Consider the following 16,497-nt stretch of genomic DNA (forward strand, 5'->3'; position numbering starts at 1 on the left):
CAGCGCCATGAGTGAAACCTAATGTAAACTATGGAGTTTGGGTGATGATGATGTGTCCAAGTAGGTCTACCAATTATAACAAATGTATCACCCCTGGTACAGAATGCTGATAGTGGGGGAGGCTAAGTGTAGGGGCGAGGCAGGGGCATATGGGAATTCTCTGCACAATCTGCTCAATTGTGCTGGGAACCCAAAACTGTTCTTAAAGAAAAAGTCTATTTAAAAGGAAAAAAAGATATACTGACAGAGGGAAAAGTCTCAAACTATCATGTCATTAGATAACCATATAAAATTTACCTTGGTAGAGCAAAGAGACGTGAGATATTTTCTCTTTGCAGTATTACAAATACATTCCTGGAAGACAGGTAATACTACTACAGCAATGTGGAAGATGCCATGGTAGAGGGAATACTAGGGGTCAGAAAACTTAGAAATCTAGATCCAGCCCATCCACTGGCAGCTTTATAACAGCTGGTACTTGATCTAAGTCTCAATTCCACAAATGCAATATGAAAGTAAAAAGTTTAAATTACTCCAAAACTTTGAAGTGATATTATAAAAAGGTAAAATAGTAAGAATTTTTTATTATTATTATTATTGCCAGAGCAATTTCACTTGTATCACATTTCAGACCACTTAAAAACAACAAGTTTGAAAGAGGAAAATGCCAAGTCAATCAAGGTCAATTAACTAAATAGTGACTACATCAATTGATATGCCTAGACTATTTGTCTTTGAGAACCATGTCTGAAAAACCATACCAAAAGTCTATCAAAGTTCCTAAGGAGGCAACGGTGATTTTTAAAGTGTGGTGGAACTCAAAATAAAACTAAGAGACTGAAAGATTAGAAACAGGGAAATTTCCACAAATGGACAATCCAATCATCCAACCAACTAACGAATCAATCAACTAATAAGCCAAGCAGTACCTACTATCTACTGCATGTAGGACAGTGCTCGACACTAAGGACAGGATGAGGAAGAAAATACACACAACTATTACCCATAGAGAGCTTACAAGATAGAGGGAAAGTAACAAAATTCCACCATAAACTGTAGAATTTCAAACTTCGAACTGCAATAAGCACTCTAAAGGAAAAGTACAGAATGCTTTAGAGGAGTAAAAAGAGGAGTAAAATGGGGATCTCCTTGAAATGTGGAGGTTGAGACAGGGCTCTCGCAAAGTGAACTTTAAGCTGACATCTTAAGGAAGAATGCAAGTTAGCTAAATAAAGAGTGTGGGCTGGGAGGAGGAGTAAATTAAAAATCTATTACAAATAATATATGAATGTGGCAAAAAGAGTGGGCTCAAAATTAATAGCCTTCCTCTATTCAAAAAACAATCAGTTTTTTAAAAAATACCATGATTCCATTACAATGACACCAAAAAATGATGAAGTATTCAAGAATAAATCAAAAGTTATGCACAAATATGTATGAAGAAAGCTTTAAAATGGTAATAAGGAAAAATTTTAGACTCGATAAAATGGAAAAAAAATTTTTTAGACAGGAAACTCTAGGGTTGTAAAGTCACCAAATGTTCATATGTTAATCTAAAAATTTATATCCTCACAAATATCAGTAAGATTTTTTAGAAACTAGACAAGTTAATTCTAAGGTTCATATAGGAAACTGAACATTTAAGAAGAGCCAGGGTGGGGGGACTTCCCTGGTGGTGCAGTGGTTAAGAATTGGCCTGCCAACGCAGGGGACACGGGTTTGAGCCCTGGTCCGGGAAGATCCCACTTGCCGCGGAGCAACTAAGCCCGTGCGCCACAACTACTGAGCCTGTGCTCTAGAGCCCGCAAGCCGCAACCACTGAGCCCGCGTGCCACAACTACTGAAGCCTGTGCACCTAGAGCCCGTGCTCCGCAACAAGAGAAGCCACCACAATGAGAAGCCCGTGCTCCGCAATGAAGAGTAGCCCCTGCTCACCACAACCAGAGAAAGCCCGTGCGCAGCAGCAAGACCCAACGCAGCCCAAAATAAATAAATTAATTTAAAAAAAATGGCCAGGAAATTCTGAAAAACTAGAGTTATAAGATGGGATTAGCTCTGCCACCTATTAAAAAATACTCTAAAGCGACATTATCAGAAACAGTTTGGTATAGTGCATGAGCAGACAGAACACCAGAACAGACTCAAACAGGACAGGAACCTAGTGTAAGATAAAGGTGGCACTTTAAAACAGAAAACCAGATAAGTTATTCAATAAATGATATTAAGTTAACTGGGTAAATAACTAGAAAAAAAATATAGCTGACTTTCTACCTCACCTCTTAAAATAAATTCCAAGTTGATCAAAGCCTTGAAAGAAAAACACTACTACAAGAAAGCTCAAAAATAAACCATACATCTGAGAGTCATTTAAAAATAAAGACATAAATTTGACCACACAAAAAAAGGAAAACATGAATGGAGGAGACACTTTTCACTCTTTACCTTTTGTACTGTTTGCACTTTTTGCCATTTTCATGTATCACAGAAATAAATTAATAACTAATTAATTTTTAAAAATTTAAAGGGGCACAGGAGTGATACTTTCAATCAGAGGGAATATTCTAAAGCAGGGAGATCTAGGCGAGTTCATGGATCTGAAAGAAGTTCAGTACAGCTGCTGTAACAGTGAATACATGGTCAAAGGTAAGGCAGGCGCATGCAGGCTATGTGCTATTTTAAAAGATTTATCCTATCATGGAAAATTAATGAAGGGATTGAACGGAGAGCCACTATATCTGATTTACATTTTTTAAAATAAATTTATTTATTTTTGGCTGCATTGGGTCTTCATTGCTGCACGCGGGCTTTCTCTTGTGGAGAGCAGAGGCTACTGTCCTTTGTGGTGTGCAGGCTTCTCACTGTGGTGGCTTCTCTTGTGGCAGAGCATGGGCTCTAGGCACGCGGGCTCAGTAGTTGTGGCTCGCAGGCTCTAGAGCACAGGCTCAGTAGTTGTGGCACACGGGCTTAGTTGCTCCACGGCATGTGGGATCTTCCTGGACCAGGGCTCAAACCCGTGTCCCCTGCACTGGCAGGCAGATTCTTAACCACTGTGCCACCAGGGAAGTCCCTGATTTACACTTTTTTTTTTTTGATTTACATTTTTTAAGATACATTTCTGCAGTGCAAAGATAAAATTGGAGAGGGGCAAAAGTTGAAAGATAAAACTAAACAAGGGCAGGAGTAGAAAAGCAAAGAACAGTAAGAAGCTACTGCAACAGTTCAGGCAAATACTGCTGATGGCTTAGAGGACAGGTACAGCAGAGTAAAACCAGTAAAACCTGCACACTGATTGGAATGGGGGACGGTGCCAGTGTAGGAAGATATCAAGAATGACTCCCTGATTTCTGTATTAGGAACTGAATGAAAGTAAACTTTCTGAGATAGGAGAAACTGAAGGAGAGACAGGTTTTATGGAAAAGATCATGAGTCTGGTTTTGAACATGTACGGTATCAGATACTGTAGTTGTGAGATGTCAGTAAAAGTTGGTATATGGGTAAGTTTGAAGCTAGGAGAGGTGTGGACTAACTAACCTAGAGATACAGGTAGATAGAGACATAGAAACACAGATGGAAATCAAAACTCTGAGAGCATGTATGAGATCACCTATAGTCAAAGTGATGAGACAGAAGCACGACCCAGAAGTTACAGCCTTGCCAGGTGAGCGAGGGAGAGGGAGAGGGAGAGGGAGAGGGAGAGGGAGAGGGAGAGGGAGAGGGAGGGAGGGAGAGGGAGGGGGAGAGAGAGAGGGGAAGCGGGGGGGGGAGAGGGAGGGGGGAGAGAGAGAGGGAGGGAGGGAGAGAGAGAGGGAGGGAGGGAGGGAGAGAGGGAGGGAGGGAGAGAGAGAGGAGAGAGAGGGGAGGGGGGAGAGAGAGAGAGGGAGGGAGAGAAGAGAGAGAGGGTAGGGTGGAAAGAGGAGAGAGAGAAGGCGGGGAGAGAGAGAGGAGGGGGGAGAGAGAGAGAGGGGAGGGAGGGAGAGAGAGAGGGGAGAGAGAGAGAGGGAGGGAGGGAGAGAGGAGAGAGAGAGGGGGGAGAGAGAGGGGAGGGGGGAGAGAGAGGGGAGTGGGGGAGAGAGAGAGGGGAGGGGGGAGAGAGAGAGAGAGAGGGAGAGAGAGGTAGGGAAGATGATAATGAATACTAAGTGGTAACTAGAGTGGCAGGAAGAAAATCTAAGAGTGTTGTCAGAAATCAAGAAAAGGAGTGTTTCAAGGTAGCCTTGGTAATAATACACCTTTAAGATAATTTCCAAATATGCTAAATAAATAATAACTTTTCAAGCCATATGATTGAAATAGTTAAAAATATTTTTATAAACAGAGCTACTGTTCAATTTAGAGAAGCTCCTTCCTATTAATTTAATCATCTTGAAATATTCTTCATTATTTTTAATAGAGAGTGAATGGAAATAGCCCAGGTGACCAGCAGCCATGTGACAGATGTATTCTCATTGCGTGAGAAATCCTTTAGCTTCATACTTTTAGCTTACAACAACAACAACAACAAAAAAACCAAGAAATGAACAAAAAACAACACAACTAGCTTTTCGGAATTACCTTTTAACCACTTACAACTCTATCATGAAGTCTGTCTGAATATTTTCACAGCAATTGTAAAAATGGTAAAAAATGAATTCAAAATTCAGTAGACCCTAGACTTTGAAATTGCTATTTTGAATTCAGCTCAATCTGTAGTCCTTAAATATAAATAAAGGCACAGAAAATTGGCTTTTAATTATATTCAGTTGTCATTATTAACTAATTTTTATGAGCATCCACTGGATAAATAATATTTATTGGTTGCTGAACGAGACTTCAGTTATGAAATTATTTTAAAGGCATGCAGTCTACGTAAAATTAATAAAATGTTTCAAAAGGTACAAATATGAAAATGGATAAAAAGATATGATGTTGTATTTACTTCAGCATTTTACACAAAAGAATACCTTCTAATCATTACTGAAAAAGTTATATGGCGTCTGATTGAAATCTTGCTGAGACAAAAAGATCAGCATCTTGGTTACCTTTTTCTAGATGCTCTAATTTTTGAATATTCTTAGAACACAGTGATAATATTACTTACCTTCCATGAATGGAACAGTATAATATTTTTTGATGAGCAGAGGTTTACATTAGGATTTTTAGCAGTTGCTCATATTAAGCTGGTGACCAAATGTAACGCATTATAGGACAACCTTTCCAATCCTTTATTTTACAACTGATCTTTGGAACTTAAATTAGGAAATGTCATCTTGCAGTGCTTGGTTTCATTCTAATATGTCAAGCTAATTTTGAATATGAACTCTGTGACTTTGTCATCTACTAAACTGAGAATATCTCTCACGATTTCTTCTAAGAAAATCATTAATAGAAGCACTGAATAGAAACAGGTCAAGGACAGACCTCCTAGAAAAATTCACTAGAGATCTCTGTGTTGGCCATCAGCACATAGAGAAACACTAATCAACAGTATTTTCATGTTTTTCAGCCATAAATATATGAAGGAGGAATGTGAAAAAAAATACTTTCACATTTATGACCTACTTATGTTTTTTGTCCCCATATTCCACCACGGTAATTAAAAACAGGTATCAGAATCCCCATTTAACAAATGATAAAACTGCAGAATAAAGAAGTGACATGTTAACCATCCTGTCAATTAGTAATGGAAGAACTCTATCCAGTGGAATCCACCAACAATGCTGTCATGCTCCAGCCCGAGGCTTTCTAACTCTATAAATGAATATCCAAGCCCAGGACCCATCTGCTCTCGAAGTTCTCCAAGTCCTATTCCTGCTCACTTCTCCCATATAAAAGTATTATTAAGAAGCTGATGGGCTTCCCTGGTGGCACAGTGGTTGAGAGTCCGCCTGCCGATGCAGGGGACACGGGTTCGTTCCACGGTCTGGGAGGATCCCACATGCCGCGGAGCGGCTGGGCCCGTGGGCCATGGCCGCTGAGCCTGCGCGTCCGGAGCCTGTGCTCCGCAACGGGAGAGGCCACAACGGTGAGAGGCCCGCGTACCGCAAAAAAAAAAAACCAAAAAAAAAAAGAAGCTGATAATGTCCAAGATATGGTAGCGTTAGAAAAATTTTTTTAACAGGTTTACAATTAAATAGATATTGTTACTGAGTCCTAAAAAGGACTCCAGGACTCAATCCACCAAAGGAAAGCAAAAACTTAAGAAAACATAAAAATTGTGCTCTTTAAAAACGCGAATCACCACCACCTTTAACAAGCGATCACAGTGAATATTAACATCAGTAAAGTAAACCTTATGTGTCTCCTGATATGATCACAGTAGAGATTAAGTCTAACCACACGGAATCATCAGGCAAATCCAAACTGAGGGGCATTCTTTTTTTAAAAAAAAAAGGGTCTGTGTTTTTCAAATTTTGAAAGATGAGGAAAAACCAAGGGGCTGTTCTGGATTAAAGAAGAATAAAGAAGACAACTAAATGTAGTATGTGATTCTGGGATTGGATCCCAGACTAGGGTAATAAAAAGGCTTTTTTTTTTTTCCTAGAAAGGAAATTAGTGGGGCAAATGACAAAATTTGAGTGCCTGTAGATTAGACAAGAGTATTTTCTCAATGTTAATTTCCTAATTTTGAGAAATATCTTTTTATTTTTAAGAAATACACACTGAAGTTCTTGGTGGTAAAGGTACATCTTGTTTATACACTTATTCTCAAACGTTTCAGAAAAAAATAGGACACACAATGATACAGCAAATGTGAAAGTTTTACATTTTGGGAATTTGAGTTAAAGGTAAATAAGAAATCTTTATACGATCTTTCCAAGGCTGCAATTTAAAAGGTTTTTAAAAACAAATACAATATTATAACATCAAAAAACTTAAAGAAAACCAAACTAGCCTTTTTGATATAGTGAATAACATCCATTTTAAGGTTATGGAACGCAAACCTAGAGCCCTCAAATGTCATCCTGACCTCTATACTTAAAGCTTAGGACATCAGAAAAACTAGAGTGTGGGAAGTAAGCAAATGTGGTCTGGAGCTATCCCATAAAAAACAGTCACTGTTACTTAAGAGCTGCACTTTCATAAAAAATAAATTCTCTTTAGTGCCTTCTTACATGAAAATGTCCAAGATTATGCAATGTATAGTTCTGAAATGTTACTTGATATGGTTATGCCTCACCAAAGTAAAATAGGAAAATTTCTGTCCTAGAACAACATTTAAGTCTGTAAAAGATCCCCAAAACCACAAGCAAGAAGAGTGATGCTCTAAAAAGAACCCAGGGTCAGGCTTTCTAATAATGTATTTTACAATACTTTGACAATAAAATTACAACATAAAAATGAGGTTACCAGGGGCAGGTTAAACTTTATGGACTACCTAGACTATTCTGTGTATCCCTTTCCAATCTCCATTTTTGTTTCTCCCTGCCTCCCTTCCTTTCTTTCGAAAAAGCTTGTCAGCAGATTCACCAGTAGGTTTAAAATACCAAGAAAACTAAATTAATAATAAATGTTTAGCACCAATTTGAAGAAAATTATAAAAATTTACTATTGTGCATAAAAGAAGTTTTCAATAAATGAAGACACACCAGTATGCTTCTGCATGGGAAAACAAAATACAAAGAATGCCATTATCCTCCACAGATTAAAAATCGCAATAGGAATGTTTACTTTTGACAGTGTAACTCTCTTACAGTGATTCCTAAATTTCTTTTATTTAAGTGTTCATCTTAAAAGCCAATAAAAGATATGGATCCCCTTACAGGAAAATGCAGCAAGTCACATACACACAAAATTTTATATAAAATTTCAAGATCTTCATGGAATGCCTGAAGCCCATTCATATGATCCCTATGTCCCAGATTTATGAACTACAAGTACTGAGCTCCTGTGTAGAAGAAGAAATAGGTAAAAGAGCCAAGAAGACTTTGAAAAAGAATAGTAATTAGGAGGGATTTAACCTTATGCTATTCAAATACATAAGTCTATAATAATAAAAGTGGAAAGAAAAGTGCTAGAAGAAAAACAGACATGTGAATCAATATGACAGCTAAGAAAACCAAAAAACGGAATCTAGTATGTGCTAAGGGTTGCATTTAAACTTTGTAAGGGAGAGGGATTTTTTTTTGATATGTGTCTGGAAAAACCAGTAACATATTTGAAACAAAAAAACCAAAAAAACCCCAAACGGACATATTTCTTACATAGTAAATCAAACAAAATCCACCAAAGGACCAGAAGAATAAAAGAGGGAAGTGGGAGATGTGGCCATAAGAAAAAGGATTATTGATGTTACTTTATAAACATTTAAGATGTCAAAACAATCACTAAAATTAAAAGGTAACACATATATTTATAACATAAGACAGTCAATTTTTCCTTGTGTCTATAAAGAACTCTTTAAAATCAATAAATGAAAGATGAAAAACACAACTGACAAATGAACAAAGTGCATATGCTGGTAATTCATAAAATATACAAGCAATAAACATTTGAAAACAATTTACTCTCACTAGTGATTAAAAAAACAAAATTTCAAGAATGAAGCACCAATTTTTGGCTATCAAACTGGAAGACGTGTTTTTTAAAAAGAAGCTGATGGGGATGGCAAGAATACAGGAATATGGACGTTTTATGCACATGGGCTCTGATCTCACAGAACATGCATTTGAATAGGAAGGAAGACTGAGAACAATTGAGTAAAAAAAAAAATAACAAGAAAATTTCAGTTAATGAAATAAAGAAAATATGAACAAGGGTGGTGGGAGAGGGGACAGAGGGGCTAACTTGTGTTGTTCAGAAAGGTTTCACCAACGGAATGACATCTGAGCTGAGAAATGAATGCCTAAGAGAACTACAATTTCAACTTCTCGAGTATTTCATAATATTATGAGCTAACTTACATTCTTTACTCCATAGCTGAATAAAAACATTTGATATTTCAACTGAAAGAGATATTAATAAATCTGAATAGGGCTCAGACATGAACAAGATAATGAGTTTTTTCAGTGGACGGGACTGGAAAAATGATGACGCCTGATAATGCGGATCTGTGATTTCATAGTCACAGGGCTGGGAAGAGCCGAGCGGTCGTTTTATCCAGTCTTCTACCCACAACAGAATGTCCTTCTAAGCACTCCTGCAAGTTTTTCATATTGCTCTTACTATATACATCTTTAAGCAAAAGGGAACTCTCTAATTTGACAGACAGCCCCATTCCACAGATAAGTGTAACAATTAGAAAATTGTTCCTTAAAGTAAGTTAAATTTCTACCTAGTTATGACATCTGGAATTAGATACACAAAGTCTAACTTTTTTCTCTCCATAATAGCTTTTGACTGTATAAAGAAATTGTGAACCCCTTAATTTTTTCTTCTCTCATTGATACTAAACATCTGTTCTTCTACCTTTCAAGAACTACAGTTTCTAAATTCTTCATCAGTCTTATTACTCTTCTTTGGACATTCACATTGATTAATAACCTTCTCAGCAATGTAAGAAAGGCAAAGAGGAGTATTTTCTCACTGACAGTATTTACAATTGATAGTAAAATGGATACCAACTTTTAGTTGGTCTTACTGTAGTTTTAAAATTCTTTACGGGCATAGACAATACACTCCCTTATTGCCTAAACCACTGATATCATCCACTGCTTAGTACACCACTGGTTATTCTTAAAATACGGCAACATAAGTGAACTCATCATATTAGATGTGTTGTGTTTCGGGCAATGATGAGAAAATTATATTCTATCAGTAAAGCTCAAAATAATTTCAAAAACTAAAATTAAATCAAAAAGAAAAAACTCCCTCAAACTGAGAACTGAAATGAATTTAACTGTATATCAAGTGATGATAAAACTACACAAATAATTATTTTGTATAACTTTAAAATGTAGAATTGATCCTACATACTCAGTGGGATATACTCTAAGGACAAAGAGACACCAAAAATCCTAAACTTCATTCACTGACAGTAGCAATATTAACATTATTTTGAAACAAATATACATACATATATACACAGAGAGAGACACACAGACATGAGAGAGACACACAGACATATAGAGACATATTTAGTAGGATAAAGAGGAAAAATATATTAATGCTGTTCAAACAATCAAATCAGAATTTATGTTAAATAATCTTAAATTTGAATCAGAACTAGCAGTATAAACTTTTTCCTTTTCAAGAATTTATATTTTCCTAGCTTTGTCCACTAAAGAGAGCTATAAGAAATGACAATCTCCTTAGCAATTAGCACCCCTATCACCTACGAGCCAGACTGTGGTTTCTAAGTATCATTCCCACTAAAAGAAACCAGAGTCCTTAGAAGAATGGCTGTTTCTACGTCTGAGACAGGAAATGTGCAAGATGGCCTGAGACATCTTATTGGCCTAAGAGCAAGGAAGCAAGAAAACTATCAAAGACAAATGGGGTCCTATCAAAAGGACACAGAGACAATACCATACGAGGTCTGCCATTGGCCAAAGATAGCTCAATAAGATATCAGAAAAATTACTCTGCAAGTGACTGAAACACATTACACACACACACACACACACACACACACACACACACGCAATGTATATACACTGAAACATATTATATATGTATATATATAGAGAGACAGAGATCAAGGAGATCATAATAAAATAAAACAAACAAGAAACAAAGATGCATTAGTTATGACTGGAGGTAACAAGGGCACTTGAAGGGAAAGAATTAATTAAGCATTAATCATGTCTTTCTAACTAAACCTAACTGGAAAAGAATCCTACCTAAAAATATGCATGTACTATTATAATTAAAATTTTTCCTTCTGGCAGCCTATAATGAAACAACTAATTTGGTCAATCATCAAGAGATGAAGCCATCACATATATGAACAATGGTGAAAGTCAGAACAAAGGGAACACGTATCCTATGCAAGTAAAAGACAGTGTGGCAGGAGCTGACCTTGTGGGAGAAGAGAGGTAAATGGGGCCAGATTACCCAGGAGTTTTGTCTTTATCCTAAGAACAATGGCAAGCAACTGAAGTCTATTAAGCAGAAGAGTTACAAGATAAGATCTGCATTTTGAAAGGAGCAGTCTGGCTGCAGACAGTTGAGGAAAGATTTGGTAACAGACCAGTTCGGAAGTTACTGTAGGGAACTAAGGCAATGGAGTAAAGGAGAGAAGCGAATGGATTTGAGACAGAGTTACTAACAAGACTTGTTACTCAATTGGATGTGGCAGGTAAGAGAAAGGGGGTGTCAAAAAATAACTCCCAGCTTTCAGGCTCACATAAAAGGTGATGTCATTCACTGAGGCAGGGAACAAGAAAGAGGACTGAGGAGCGCTGGGAAAGGGCAAGATTTACATTTTGGACGTGCTGTGTCTGAGATGACTCTGAGAAACTTGAAAGATGATACCACGTATCTGATTGGACCAAAAGGTTTCAGCGGTCTGAGGACAGGTCTAGCCAGGAGATATGCGTTTGGGAGTCATCCACATATAAGTGGCAGCGGCTGAGATCACCTACCAAAGGAGTAGAGGGTACGGGATCTAGGATTTATGTATTAAATGCCAACATTTAATAGTGTAATAAGATCACGTTAAAGCTAGACTAGAGGAAGACAAACTTCCACAGAATTTTGAGGAGTGGCAAAAACAAACAAACCAATCAACCCAGAAGGAAGATGAGGAAACCAAGAAGAGACTGTCTTAAGGAAAGAGTAGTTAAAAGTGTCAAATGCAACTGAGAGGACAAATAAGACAGAAAATGTCTCCTCGATTTAGCAATATGAAAGTCATTGGTGACCAACAGTCCCTTTTGTTAGCAACATAAAAAAACACCATTCATTAAAACACAACTCTGGATATAAGACTTCTGTTTAATACCACTGATTAGCTCATTTAAGTGCATTAAATACCATTAAGTTGCCAGGGGTGATTTTTGCAAACCAAAAATTTTAAAAAATAGCTCTCACACACATAATTTTACATAGGATAAAACTTACAATCAGTGTGGATATCTAAGGATATCCAAAAAATTAAGCAAAATAAAATCTGGGACAAGTGTCAGGAAACTACACAGCAGTGGTGGAAGCACAGCCCTTGAATCATTTAACTCCCTGGCAGCAGAAGCCATTTTTCCTGGAGCGAAATCTATTGCCAGCAATGAAGATCCTGGGAATCTCTAGTATGAAGGATTAACAAACTGGCCCAAACACTGGAAAATACATTGAAAGGAACAATCTAGTACTAGCTCAGAAGGGATGAAATGACCTAATAACCCACTGCCAGGTCTAGAAAGTAATAGAGATTGTAATAATAATAAAAAAAGGACCTCTTCAACAACAATATAACACTATGATATAAACTTCTTTTCTGTGACTTGTTTTATTCTCATTTGCTGAAGAAATTCAAAATAAGAAAATCCCCTGGATTTGCAGTGTAACACAACATTTTAATCAGTTAGAATTTATACTATCATTGATACTTGAAACTTAATTAAATTCTCTGATTTAAAAATCTTCTAATAAGCACTTTCATCCTAAATTAGCTACTTATTTGGGGATATAAATGCATCAATAAAGACCTACAACATGAACATTTTTAGAAATTTTAAAAATAAGTAAATATTTCAGGTCTTCTACCCATTTTTTAATTGGATTGTTTGTTTTTTTTTATGTCGAGTTATTTGAGCTGTTTATATATTTTGAATACTAACCCCCTATCGGTTATATCATTTGCAAATATTTTCTCCCATTCAGTAGGTTGTCTTTTCATTTTGTTGATGGTTTCCTTTGCTGTGCAAAAGCTTTTAAGTTTAATTAGGTCCCATTTGTTTATTTTTGCTTTTATTTCCTTTGCTTTAGGAGAAAGATCCAAAAAAACAGAGGACATTCAGATGGCCAACAGGCACATGAAAAGATGCTCAACATTGCTAAGCATCAGGGAAATGCAAATCAAAACCACAATGAGATATCATCTAACACCTGTCAGAATGGCTATCATCAAAAAGAACACAAATAACAAGTGCTGGTGAGGATGTGGAGAAAAGGGAACCCTCCTACATTGTTTGTGGTATGTAGATTGGTTCAGCCACTGTGGAAAACAGTATGGAGGTTTCTCAAAAAACTAAAAATAGAACCACCATATGACCCAGCAATTCCATTCCTGAGTATATATGTGAAAAAACCCCAAAAACACGAACGTAAAAAGATGCATGCATCCCAATGTTCATAGCAGCATTACTTACAATTGCCAAGATATGGAAGCAACCTAAGTGTCCATCAACAGATGAATGGATAAAGAAGATGCGGCACATATATACAATGGAATATTACTCAGCCATAAAAAGAAATGAAATTGAGTTATTTGTAGTGAGGTGGACGGACCTAGAGGCTGTCATACAGAGTGAAGTTAAGTCAGAAAGAGAAAAATACCGTATGCTAACACATATATATGGAATCTAAAAAAAAAAAAGTTCTGAAGAACCTAGGGGCAGGACAAGAATAAAGACGCAGATGTAGAGAATGGACTTGAGGACACGGGGAGGGGGAAGGGTAAGCTGGGACGAAGTGAGAGAGTGGCATGGACATATATACACTACCAAATGTAAAACAGATAGCTAGTGGGAAGCAGCCGCATAGCACAGGGAGATCAGCTCGGTGCTTCGTGTCCACCTAGAGGGGTGGGACAGGGAGGGTGGGAGGGAGACGCAAGAGCGAAGAGATATGGGGATATACGTATATGTATAGCTGATTCACTTCGTTATACAGCAGAAACTAACACACCATTGTAAAGCAATTATACTCCAATAAAGATGTAAAAAAAAAGATGTGGTATACACATACACACACACACACAAACACACACACACACACACACACACACACGTGTGCAATGGAATACTACTCAGCCATAAAAAATAATAAAAGTTTTGCCATTTGCATCAACATGGATGGACTTGGAGGGTATTATGCTAAGCAAAATAAGTCAGACAGAGAAAGACAAATACTGCATGATATCACTTATATGTGGACTCTAAGAAATACAACAAACTAGTGAATATAACCAAAAAAGAAACAGACTCACAAATATGGAGAACAAACTAGTGGTTACCAGTGGGAAGAGGAAAGGGGGGAGGGGCAATACAGAGGTAAGGGATTAAGACTAAAAACTACTGTCTATAAAATAAGCTACAAGGATATATTGTATAACACAGGGAATATAGCAAATATTTTATAATAACTATAAATGGAGTATAACCTTTAAAAATTGTGAGTCACTATACTGTACACCTGTAACATATAATACTGTACATTAACTACGTTTCAATTTAAAAAAGGGTAGGAGGAAGCAGTAAAAAAAAATAGGCAAACATTTTAGATGGCAATTTCATGATGTCTTTGTAAATGTACTTGCTTCCTGATTTTAAAATATTTGTTATAATCAGATATATATTTGGTAGTATCTATAGGATTAATCATACTAACTTTTAGGGGCAAACTTTATTTCCAAGAATGTTTCTGAGAATCTCAACTTTGCCTTTGATTACAGTTTACAGAATCTCATTCTCCTTTTTATAGAAAACAAAGTAGTTAAAAGCACTGATTTTCACATACTATAAAAGCAAAGGGGATAAGGCACTTGAAAATATATATTTTTAAGTTTTGTAAACATTATGTGTCATATGTACCAAATATCTAAAAATATTAGACTAAGCAGATGGAAACTTACACGGTACTCATTAAGTATAACATCGTCCCTTGTTTTAAAGATGATGTGACAATCTAATTTACAGGTGTGGATAAACAAATCAATTTATTACCGGCATTCCTTTTTACATGGCATATGTATTTTAAAAAAGTCTTTTGACTGTGGACAAGGCAACCATTTAAAAAGAATGTCGCCGTGGCTCTCCATTATAGACGTTTGCTCCTACAAGTATCCAATATGGCCATGCAGCAATGTGGAGCTGGCTTGTTCCCAATAATGCACAGTTATCCTATATGGCCTGAAGTTGTATTTCAACGTGTTAATAGTGTGCTGTTCTCTACCCTACTTGTGGTCTAATAACAAGGTCTAAAAAAATCTACAAATGCAGACATTCATTTCAAGTTCCTAACGCTTTCTTCTCACGAACTTAAGAGTTGGGAGGAAGGGAACACTGATGGAAATTTCATAAGGAAAGAAAATTTACTTGAAAACAATTTCTTGATTGGATTTCTTTACAATTTATATTTTGAAAGAAACATTTCTATATGTCATTATGTTCCTTCCTTGTGTTGAGGGAAGTGGTAGATTGACAGAGCACACGTTAAAGCGATGACGCCCACAGATTCCAAATTGGTTCCAGTGGGGGTGGAGTTGATTGAAGGAAAGGAAGACCTAAAGCACATGTTCATTACAGAAATAGCTATTAAAGACAGAGAACTTAGCCTGAAATTTTAAAAATTTATCTTTACATATCATCTTGAGAAATTAAAAGACTTGTTTTCAAAAATCTAGTCTTCAGGGGACATTCATAATGACTATATACTAGATTCAAAAGTGTCCCTCAGTCCACACACATCTGTCTACACTAAGTAATCTGGGGTATAAACACTAAGAATGTAATAGAAAGACTGGGTTCACAATGAAATAGGTATAAAATAGCATATTCAGCACATTTTATGACCATCAAAAAGCTTGTTCACTTCTATGGTCATTATATTTTACAAACGCTCTCTTGACAAAAAGGCACAGAAAGATTTACAGCTATTGTAAAATTATTCTGAAAAATCTGAGTTCTGAGTCTTAATTCTCAACATATATGCCATAAGTATTAGATCAGTGAAGTTAGAGCATCTGGAGCCATGAAACAAAGGCCAATTCTGTTAAGACTGATTAAATATGTCACATCCTTTCTATAGCAGAGCTAGAAAAATACACACAAGATAAAATGCTATACAATCAAGAGTTGGAAATCTATTGAGGTCATTAAAAATAAGAACAAATCTTCACATATAGAAATTATGCTAATAACCCATCATCAGAAGACCATTTTGGAGTCATTTTTCAGTGTGCTCATGGATATACACTGGAAGAACCACATTCCCTCAACCTTTCACCCACGTGGGTGTGGTGACACACACCATACCCACATCTGTGAGCTGGCAGGCAAGGATCACGGGAGTGGTCTGTTACAGGAATGTGGTCATCATGAAATTGAAGAAGCTCACTGGCGTAGGTGGGTGAAGATGAAAAGCCTGATCTCGGTCTCACCAGCTCAATGCTCTCATCAGCCTAAATGAAGTATTAGCCTTTCTGCCACAGTACCTGACAGACACGCCAGGACACCTATTCCTGGGGGAAAAGACAGGCATGTGTTCTTTTGCCTCTGGCTCTTTGCACCTGCTGCCAACTATCTGGAGATGCTCATTCCATCTCCTTGTCCTTTTGGCAAACTCCTCTTCCTCCATTCTGTAAGTGTGACTCTCCCATGAGGCTTTCCCTGACTGCCTCAGGCACATTCTGGTGCTTTCCGT

The 16,497-nt window shown here is 37.0% G+C and overlaps 1 protein-coding gene across 3 annotated transcripts in view; it reads right to left on the reverse strand.

The window, feature by feature from the left end:
- DYM (dymeclin) overlaps nt 1–16,497 on the reverse strand; it is a 379,359-nt gene that overhangs the window by 173,889 nt on the left and 188,973 nt on the right. The window lies entirely within an intron of this gene.

Source organism: Globicephala melas, chromosome 13 (assembly GCF_963455315.2).
Source record: "Globicephala melas chromosome 13, mGloMel1.2, whole genome shotgun sequence".
Taxonomy (NCBI): domain Eukaryota; kingdom Metazoa; phylum Chordata; class Mammalia; order Artiodactyla; family Delphinidae; genus Globicephala; species Globicephala melas.